Source organism: Argopecten irradians, chromosome 13, assembly GCF_041381155.1.
Source record: "Argopecten irradians isolate NY chromosome 13, Ai_NY, whole genome shotgun sequence".
Classification (NCBI taxonomy): Eukaryota; Metazoa; Mollusca; class Bivalvia; order Pectinida; family Pectinidae; genus Argopecten; species Argopecten irradians.
This window is the reverse complement of record NC_091146.1, coordinates 38,318,818-38,329,779: the sequence shown is the minus strand read 5'-3', so window position 1 is coordinate 38,329,779 and position 10,962 is coordinate 38,318,818. Positions and strand designations below refer to the sequence as shown.

General features: G+C 31.3%; 1 non-coding gene across 1 annotated transcript; it reads left to right on the top strand.

The window, feature by feature from the left end:
- The first annotated feature begins 3,971 nt into the window (after nucleotides 1-3,971).
- On the top strand, nucleotides 3,972-4,044 carry Trnat-agu (transfer RNA threonine (anticodon AGU)). Its single transcript has one exon. It is a non-coding gene; the product is annotated as a tRNA-Thr (tRNA).
- Nucleotides 4,045-10,962: the final 6,918 nt, after the last annotated feature.

Below are 10,962 nucleotides of genomic sequence, written 5' to 3'. Positions count from 1 at the left end.
TTGTATAAATTTTGGCTCTGACCCCCCCAGGGGCTGGAGGGGCGGGGCTCAATAGGGAAAATAGAGGTAAATCCTTTAAATCGCTACTTGTCATAGAGTTCTGAATGGAATGTAACAAAATTTGGCCACAAACATCCTTGGTGGAAGGGGAACAGAACTTGTATAAATTTTGGCTCTTGCCCACCGGGGTTGGAGGGGTGGGGCAATAGGGGAAATAGAGGTAAATCCTTTAATTCGCTATTAGTCATAGAGTTCTACATGGATTGTAACTAAATTTTGCCACAAACATCCTTGGGGGAAGGGGAACAGAACTTGTATAAATTTTTGGCTCTGACACCCCGGGGGCAGGAGGGGCGGGGCCCAATAGGGGAAATAGAGGTAAATCCTTTAAATCGCTACTTGTCATAGAGTTCTACATGGATTGTAACCAAATTTGGCCACAAACATCCGTGGGGGAAGGGGAACAGAACTTGTATAAATTTTGGCTCTGGCCCCCCCCCCCCCCCCCCCCCACGGGGCAGGAGGGGCGGGGCCCAATAGGGGAAATAGAGGTAAATCCTTTAAATTCGCTACTTGTCATAGAGTTCTACATGGAATGTAACCAAATTTGGCCACAAACATCCTTGGGAAAGGGAACAGAACTGAGTTTGTAAAAATTTTGGCTCTGGTCCCCCCGGGCAGGAGGGGCGGGGCCCAATAGGGGAATTATAGGTAAATTCTATAAATTGCTACTTAATTGTCCAAGAGTTTTGTATGGATTGTAGCTAAATTTGTCCACAAACATCCTTGGGGGTAGGGAACAGAACTTGTATAAATTTTGGCTCTGATCCCCCGGGGGCAGGAGGGGCAGGGGCCCAATAGGGGAAATAGAGGTAAATCCTTTAAATCACTTCTTCTCATAGAGTTCTGCATGGATTGTAACCAAATTTGGCCAGAAACATCCTTGGGGAAGGGGAACAGAACTTGTATAAATTTTGGCTCTGGTCCCCGGGGGCAGGAGGGGTGGGGCCCAATAGGGGAAATAGAGGTAAATCCTTTAATTCGCTACTAGTCATAGAGTTCTGCATGGAATGTAACCAAATTTGGCCAAAACATCCTTGGGAAAGGGGAACAGAACTTGTATAAATTTTGGCAGGAGGGGGTGGGGCCCAATAGGGGATTTAGAGGTTAATATTAAAATTCCTTCAGAAAAGAAACAATGAACCTGTATTCAGAAAATTATTTGGCATTACAAACCAGGTAAGCGATACAGGCCCTCTGGGCCTCTTGTTTGTAGTAAAAACGTAGTAAAAAAAGTCACGTGCGTATACCTCATTCATGCCATTGGCCGAAATATAGAATAGTATTATGGTTAACTAGTGATCATGTGATTGTGTGTTTACTTTCAAATACAGTGATAATTTGCTTGTCATTTCTCGGAAAATTTGATGTATTTGAAAATATTTAGACTGCAAAATGTTACTAATATTACATGCATATCATTTTGACTTGCACATTTGTAATGTTTTACTATAGATAATGGGCTGAAATGAGTTATAAAACCGCCATTTCAACGTTTTATCTATTAATAATATAATACGAATTGATAATTCAATCGGTCTAACCGTCTAATCTAGGATCAGCGAAGATTGGCTTCTCCCGGCTAAATTCGAAGAATTCTAAATTGATATTTACCTGCTTTAGGTTTCAGAACAGGTAAACATAACACAAAGAAAATAAGATCTCCATCAAAAGGCCAAAATTTATATATATTAGATAACAGGTCAGAGAAATCACTATATTTAAAAGTAAACACACAATCACGTGATCACTCATAATACGATTCCATATTTCGGCCAATGGCATGAATGAGGTATAAACACGTGACTTGTTTTAGTACACTTTTACTACAAAAACACACATGTTTTGTACCATATGAGGATAATACCCCACGGATCGTTGGAAAATCCCCTGCGGATCGTGGTTTCATTTCCATAGTTGGGAAACAGATCAAATTTCATAAATATATGTTTGTATCTATTTTGCACCTAAGCGTTTGTTATGTAACAGGAGCATGTTGGGCCCAGTTTGAAATGACGTAAAACTACTCCTGACTCGCCCCTGTGTATAAAAGCAACCGAAGTTCGGTAGGTGTTACAGCTTTCGCTTGTCTGTCTGCTGAAAGGAAGAACAAACAACTCCTTTTAACGATTAACTAGTTACTATAATAGTAAAGAAATATGTAATTAATTAAATGAATAACCTAATGAGTCAGCAAAAAAAGTAAATCAATCAATAAATACATCAGAAAATAATAAGTCAATAAAAGAAAAAATGAATAATTAAGTAAGTTCGTAAGTGAGTAAAAACATCAGCAAATCAGTTAATAAAAATAATAAATAGATAACAAATTAAATAAATCAATATTTCATTAAAAAAGCAAATAAATAAAAAAATGAGTAAAGATATAAATGGGAATGTCACTAAATCAGTAAATAAACAAGTAAATAATAAACAAGTCTGTTATTAAGAAATTTATTAAATTAATTAACAAAAAAATAAACTTATAATAAATAAGTAAGTTATTAAGATATTAATGAAATAAATAAATATGTAAAAGAATTGATAAAGAAAAAAATAAGTTATAAATAATTTTAAAATATTTTATTTGTAAATAACTAAGTCAATAAATAGGTAAATAGATAAGTAAAAAATATGTAAATAAGACAGCAAATAATTCAATAAATAGATAATAAATAAGTAAGTGAATAGATAAGTAAATTAGTAAATAATTAAATAAATAAATTAAGTCAAAAATAAGTAAAGAAATCAATGAATATATGAGAAAATAAATACGAGAACTAAAAATAAATAAGTAATAAAGTAAATAAATAAGTTAATAAATAAAAAAAAAAAATAAACAAGTAAATAATAAATAAGTAAGTTATTAAGATATTAATTAAATGAATAAATAAATAAACTAATTAATAAATAAATAAGCAAGTCATTAAGAAATTAACTAAATCGATAAATACGAAAATAAATAAATACATAAGTAATAAAGTAAATAAATAAGTAAAAAAATTGATAAATAAACAAATAAATAATAGATAAGTAAGTTATTAAGATATTAATTAAATCCATAAATAAAGATAAACTAATTGATGAATAAATAAGCAAGTTATTAAGAAATTAACTAAATATATAAGTAAAGAGATAAACATATTAATTAATAAAGAAAGAAGCAAGGTATGAATAAAAAAAAGAAAATTCTAATTTAGTTAATAATACAGTAAACACATAATTAAATCAATCAGTAAAAAAGTTAGTAAATAAGTGAGCAAATTATTTAAGAAAATAGATCAATAAACATGTCAATAAGTCAGTAAATCGAATAATAAGTTAAGAAATAAATAGAAAAAATAAGAAATATGTAATTTACTAAATAAATAATCTAGCCAGCAAAAAAAGTGAATCAATCAATAAATACATCAGAAAATGAATAAGTCAATAAATGAAATAAAAAATTATTAAATAAGTTAGTAAATGAGTAAATACATCAGCAAATCAGTTAACAAAAAAGTAAATAAATAGATAAAAAAAGAAATAAAGAATTATTTCATTAAAAAACAAATAAATAAATAAATGAGTAAAGATATAAATGGGTATGCAACTAAATCAGTAAAAAACAAGTAAATAATAAATAAGTCTGTAATTAAGAAATTTATTAAATTAATAAACAAATAAATATATTTATTAATTAATAAATAAGTAAGCTTTTAATATATCAATTTAATAAATAAATAGATAAATAAATTAATAAAGAAAGAAATAAGTTTTAAATAAATTACAAAAATATTTTATTTAGTAAATAACTAAGTCAATAAATCAGTAGACGGGTTGGAATTCTGGATAAATAACGTCATAGTCCGTTTAGGCAATCAGGCGAAGCTTTATATTTGTAGCGGGATTGGACTGGGTCGATCATCGGTGACCAGGTAGCTCAGTCGGTAGAGCACTCGGCTAGTGTTCGGGGGGTCCCGGGTTCGAATCCCGGTCTGGCCGCTACATTTTCTCCTCTCTCGTTACAGAATTGGCGCCCAATTAAAAACAACCCACGGTGGTGGTGTTTGGAAGGGTCTCGTGTGTCTTCGAGGGCGAAGACTTCGAGAAAGGAGGGAGGAGTGTAACGGGACTGGACTGGGTCGATCATCGGTGACCAGGTAGCTCAGTCGATAGAGCACTCGGCTAGTGTTCGGAGGGTCCCGGGTTCGAATCCCAGTCTGGCGGCTACATTTTCTCCTCTCCTATTACATATTTATAGCTTTGTGACGGTAGATTTCCCGCGATCCCGTAACATACAAACATTAGCGTGATATTGACGGATGAGGCGGCATGCATGGTGAAAACAAAACAAATGGATTGTGGAAGGAAAATAAGCTTTAACAGAGAATTAAACGTATTTTATCTGTATTATTTGCTAAAATTATAAATAGCGACTGAAATGAGGACGAGGGATCCGGACAATGTAAAGAGCCTCCAGCACAAACACAGTCAAAGGTGCCTGGCTCCCCAGTTCTCGCTAGGCCTAGGTCATCACATGTGTAGGCCTTCTTGTCAATAGCATGGTACACTGCACCACACTCGAGGACTTCAAGGCACATCATTCCTCAAGTAACCATTGAATTGCATTCGTTTTGCCAAGGACCGTATAAATCCTTGATTTTGCACAGATCTGTCATCTTTATTAATAAAAAAGCGCCAATTAATTTCATTCACACTCTTGCACGCCTTGAGACCAACCTCGACTTAATCGTCATTATATTGACGACGTCGTGAAAGCCATAGAAGAAGAGTGTCTTCTATTAGAAGATTACTTTTCTCAGGTTAAGCACAACCCTGCATATGCATATGGTTATCCTGCATTTGAGTAACAGTTACCCAGAATTGAAAACACATTTGGACAACCCGTTACAATACACTCTTTCCCCATCTCTGTATGTAACCATAGGCCATGGCCAGCTGACGGCCAATATGGCGGTTGGCTATGCATAACTGAAAATGACATATGCTGTGAAGAATGCTATTATGTTGTTTTAAAAAAATATATTCATAAATTTTAACAGTGTCATAATTTTATAATGCCTTACGAACTGATTTCACCATGGAAGAAAAACCAAGAAGAGGTTACACGATATGGAGTTTTATACCGCCAACATCACTAGGGAAGTACAGACAGTAGCAATGAAGCAGCACACGTATTTACAAACTCTAATATTTTAAATAGCCGTTCTTATAATCATTATCAAGTTTTAGAGACACTGTGTGATTGTGGGTGTAATGATATAACTGCTAAAAAGTCAACACAGAAAAACCATCATCGTAACTGTAGTTTTATTGACAATTCTTGTCCAAAAACAACTAAACAAAATGGTAATGTAATTGTAAAGAGGATATTATATTTACCGAGCAATTAGAAGATATATTGCAAGTTTTATTTAATGACATTGTACACTTAAAAGAAGTTATGAATAACCTTAAAATAGACAAATCCAGTATTTCATCTTCTCCAACATTTAACTCCGATTTCGGTCTTCCAAGTAAAGGTCTCCATATTGGTAGTTGGAACATTCAACATCTGTTATCAAAACTAGATGAAGTAATATTACTTTTAAACCAAGAAAATACCCTAAATATACTTGGCTAATGCGAAACTTTTTTAAATGAGCAAGTGGATGATTGTTTGGTAACTGTTAATGGTTTCGCTGTTGAAAGGAGAGATAGATGTAAACAAAATGGCGGTGGTGTGTTGATTTATATTTATAATACTTTACTATGCAAAAGATAAGCAGATTTGGAACAGATATAGAGTCTATTTGGATTTTGGTGGATTTACCACATCAAAAGAAATTCCTATTATGTTTTGTGTATCGACCGCCTAATGTAAATGTTGCATGGATTGAGACATTTGAAAAAATGATAGAACGAGCGATGAATGAAATTTTGATATTGTTTTAATGGGTGATTTTAATATTGACTTATCAAGGGGAAATACAAACTAAAAAATGGTCCGACTTCATAACCTCTCAGTATTTAACTCAACTAGTTACAAAACCAACAAGAGTCACTAGTACATCATCAACCATTATTGATCATGTTTATGTAAATAATACTGATCTCATCTGTTCATGTACCGTGTGTAACCATAAGTGATCATTATGCTGTATGTATAACAGTACCTCAGAATTTTACTGATGAAGAAAGAAAACCTAGGTTACAACATGACTATATCAAATATAGATGTTATAAAAAGTTTGTTGATGAATATTTCTTGGCAGATCTTGGAAACTCTGATTTAGTTAGTATATTAAACTGATCCAGATGAAGCACTATCACGCCTTTATAACATAATGCTACAATTGTTGAACAAACATGCTTCCTTAAAATCAAAGAGAGTAAAAAGAAACAAACAGCCGGAATGGTATAATGAAGAAATATCAAAAGCTCGAAAATTGAGAGATCATTATCATAAAACAAAGAGCTGGGAGAATTATAAGTATTGGAGGAACCGTACAAATGCGCTGATTTTAAAATCTAAAAAAGATCTTTTTATAAATGCTACCATTAAAAACAAGCCAAGTGCATCATTGTGGAATCATCTTAAATGTATGTCTAAATGTCAGAATCATAACAATATTCCTAATCAACTGAAGTGTGATTATTTCGGATCTACAAGAGATTCTAGACAAAATAAATGCACAATTTGTAAATGTTTCAAATCTAGTTGAATACAAAGAATTTGATTATAATGATCATGTGCAAATGGAAGAACATGCATCAAGGCTGATATCCTCTCAGAATCCTTTCTGCATTCCTTACATAGAATTAGAGGAAGTTGAATCATACATTAAAAAGCTTGATGAAACAAAATCAACTGGTATTGATGGAATAGGTCCAAGGGTCATAAAATTATGTAACGTTATTTTTTCTCCCTATTTGACTTACATTATAAATTTAAGTTTATCAAAGTCTCGTTTTCCATCGTCCCTTAAACAGGCAAGAGTGACACCATTACATAAAGGTGGCGAAAAAGACAATCTTGATAATTACAGACCTATATCTATATTACCAACTTTTTCAAAAATATTTGAAAAACATGTTATAAATCATCTTTATAAATATCTTGTAAAATACAAACTTCTACATGCTGCACAGTCAGGTTTTAGGGCTAAACATTCATGTCAGACAGCCCTAGCCTATTTGATTGATAGATGGATTGATTGCATAGATAAAAACGAAATGGTAGGAGCAATATTTATAGATTTTAGGAAGGCTTTTGACTCAGTAGATCATAATATACTTCTTCACAAGTTAAAATGTTTAAATATTTCACCGTCAAGTATTAGTCGGTTTGCTTCATACTTATGTGGCAGAGTTCAAAAAGTTCAGTATAGAAATAGCTCCTCAACACCCGAATTCATAAAATCGGGAGTTCCACAAGGATCAATACTGGGTCCTTTATTGTTTATAATTTATGTAAATGATATGCCGCTATATGTGAAAAATTGTCAAATAGATATGTATGCAGATGACAGTACTATGGGGTAAAAAAAGGGTATTGACTATACTAGTGTTACATGTCAACTACAAGAAAGCTTGAATCAAATTGTAAAATGGTGTACAAATAATAACATGAAACTAAATCAACGGAAGATCAAATCTATGTTAGTTTCCAGTAAACAAAAGTCGGGTGATCATATGCCCATGGTTTTGTATGCAGATAATGAGGAAATACATTCTACATCATGTCAAAAGCTTTTGGGTGTACACATCAATAAAAACCTCACTTGGGTAGAACAAGTAAAACACGTTTTATCAAAACTAGCCACGGCAGTTGCTTTACTGCGTAGAATGTCTCAATGTTTGAATGTCGATGCCAAAAAAGTTTATTACAATGCATATATTCTCCCAATAATGGACTATGCTGCTGTTGTATGGGGGAATGGCTTGACCCAAGAACAAAAAACTGCAATTACTAAAATTCAAAAACGAGCACTTAGAGTTATTTTGAACAAATCAACTATGACTCCAAGCAAAGAGCTATTTATAGATACTGATGCTCTTCCTTTCGAATGTCGAATTATGTATCATACACGTGTTCTAGTTTATAGGTCATTAAATGATCTGGCACCTGAATATTTTAAAAATTTGTTTTATTTCTTGCAATGAAATGTATCAATATGGGTTAAGATCAACGACACAAAATAAATTAATCCTACCTAGAGCACACTCTGAATTGTTCAAAAAATCCCTCCATTACAATGGAGTTAAGCTCTGGAATAACTTACCAGCGAGTTTAAAAACTGTGCCATCACTATTTGCCTTCAAAAAGAATGTTAAAACTTATTTTTTAACAATGTATTTATCAAACTGAAATTTCTTTGCATTCTCGTTTACATGTAATTTTTATCTATATACATGTATATTATTAACACCACATAGGCTGCTGTCTCCCTATATATAGCTATATATATATATATAGCTAGTAGATACAATATCGTGTTTTAGTTTTTGTAAATGATTGATAAATCATTTTTATGTTTCAATGCAATGGAAATACCGGGTATGTTTGGTATTAATCAACAAAAGTTTATTTGTATCTGTATTTGAATAAATGTGAATTTGAGTGAAAAAAAATTTACTGAAAGTTTACAATATAATAATGTTTATTCCTGTCAATATGAATGTGATTACATGTTTGTTCTTGTTTTCGTCGTATTGTTGTGAGGGACACATTTAAGATTAGTACTGTACTAAATATGTAACCCTCGTGAAATAAAGTTTCCCGGTCTGCCCGCTACATTTTCTCCTCTGCTGTTACAGAATCGGCACCGAACTAAATAGCCCACGTGGTAGTGTTTGGAGGGTCTCGTATTCGAGAAAGGAGGGAAGAGTGTAGCGGGATTGGACTGGATCAACCATCGGTGACCAGTCAGTGGGTAGAGCTCTCAGCTAGTGTTTGAAGGGTCCCGGGTTAGAATCCAGGTCTGGCTGCTAATTTCTTTCCTCTCCTGTTACAATTCATGCATTTTTCTTTCTCAGAATCCTGCATTTGGTTAACATCTCGATTACTCAAAGTTCTCTCTAGCCGAGCGGTATATTGCAGATAGTATTCACAGGGTTACATCAGCATGCTACTCAAATGCAAAACTGTTACCAAGATGGAACCTGTTAATTTATGGGAGTCTCTGTAATTTTAACCATTGCAATATAATGCTATTGCTATCGGGGAAAGCAATATTGCGATAGATCATGATTGAGAGCAGTATCGGTAACCATGTTTCTTGTTTGATTGTATGCATTTTATCGTGACTGTTACACTGTTAGCCTGTTACTATATACGTCTAGCTTCATAAACTATCTGACTATTAAAACTATCAATAGCTTATTAGCACACTGCCAGCTTATTGTTATCGACTTGTTGAATTTCCCATCGATTGATCGAATAGACAATCGCAATATATCGATAGTCCAATATTTTGTTACACTCGTATTATTCGCATGACAGGCTAATCGTACAGATACAGATGCGATGGAGAGAATTGGTACTTGTCGAGAAATGGTCGCTGACCAGTAAGGGCCTGTAGCGTACCTAATCATTGTTATATTGTTTATGTCAACCCTAGAGTTGGAACTTGTTAATACATTCTAAAATTTGTAAACATCAGATTTCTTTTTCTAATATATTATTAAAACGATAATTGACTGAATCCAAACTCTATTAGTTTTTTTTACCATTTTAATCAAGTTTTGTATATGCATTTTTAGACCTTAAACAATATTTTACTGATTAAAAAAAAAAGATTTTTAATATAAATAAATTCATTGATTGTATGAAATATCTCAGTTTTTTTTTTAAATGTTTTAATGTTAATTTTCTACATCAAAACAAAATTACAAATAATTTATGTATCCAGGAGAAATAAATTTTATGTTTGTAATAGTTATGAATATTTTTAATACATTAATGTATTAATTAATTAATATGTTAATTAAGTAAATAACTAAATAAATAGATAAATAAATAAATAAAAAATAAATAGGGTTAGGGTTAGGGCTAACCCTAATAAGGTAAACAAATTAATTTTTCTATTACATGTATTTGGTTAATTAAAAATCAATGATTTGATTGAATTAAGAATCATAAGATGCTTTCATCATTAGAAAGGTATTACATATGCTGTTTTACCTTTAAATTTAAATAATTAATAAATAAATAATTAGATAAATAAATCAATAATTAATTAAATAAATAAATGAACATGTAAATAAGCTAGTAATTAAGTAAGTGAATAAACAAAAAATAGTAAATAAATAAATAAATAAGTAAGTACGATAACAAATGAACAAATGAATGAATAAATAAATTAGTAAATAAGTAAATAAAGGAATAGATAAGTTATCAAATAAACAAAAAAAATAAAAATTTTAAAAATATAATAAATCATTAAATTGATAAGAAACCAAAGAAAAAAAATATGAATAAGTATCTATGTAAATAGATAAATATATACATAAATAAATCAATCAATTAAATAATTGATTATATAAAAGAAGTCAAATTGTTATAAATAAATAAATGAGTAAGTTGATTAATAAATAAAAAGATCAATTAAATATATCAATAATTAAATACATAAATATATTGATAAGCAAATAATTAAGTAAGTGAAAACATAAATAAATTAGTTACTAAATAAATAAGTAAGTACATATATCAAAGAATAAATGGATAAATAGATAAATCTGTAAATAATTAAATAAGCGAAGATATAAATAAAAAGAACAATTAAAAAAGGCAGACGATGAATAAATGAATACATAAATAAATATGTAAATAAGCAACTAAGTAAGTAAGTGAATAAGTCAATAAAATAGTAAATAATTAGTAAGTACGTAAATATAAATAAATGAATAAATAAT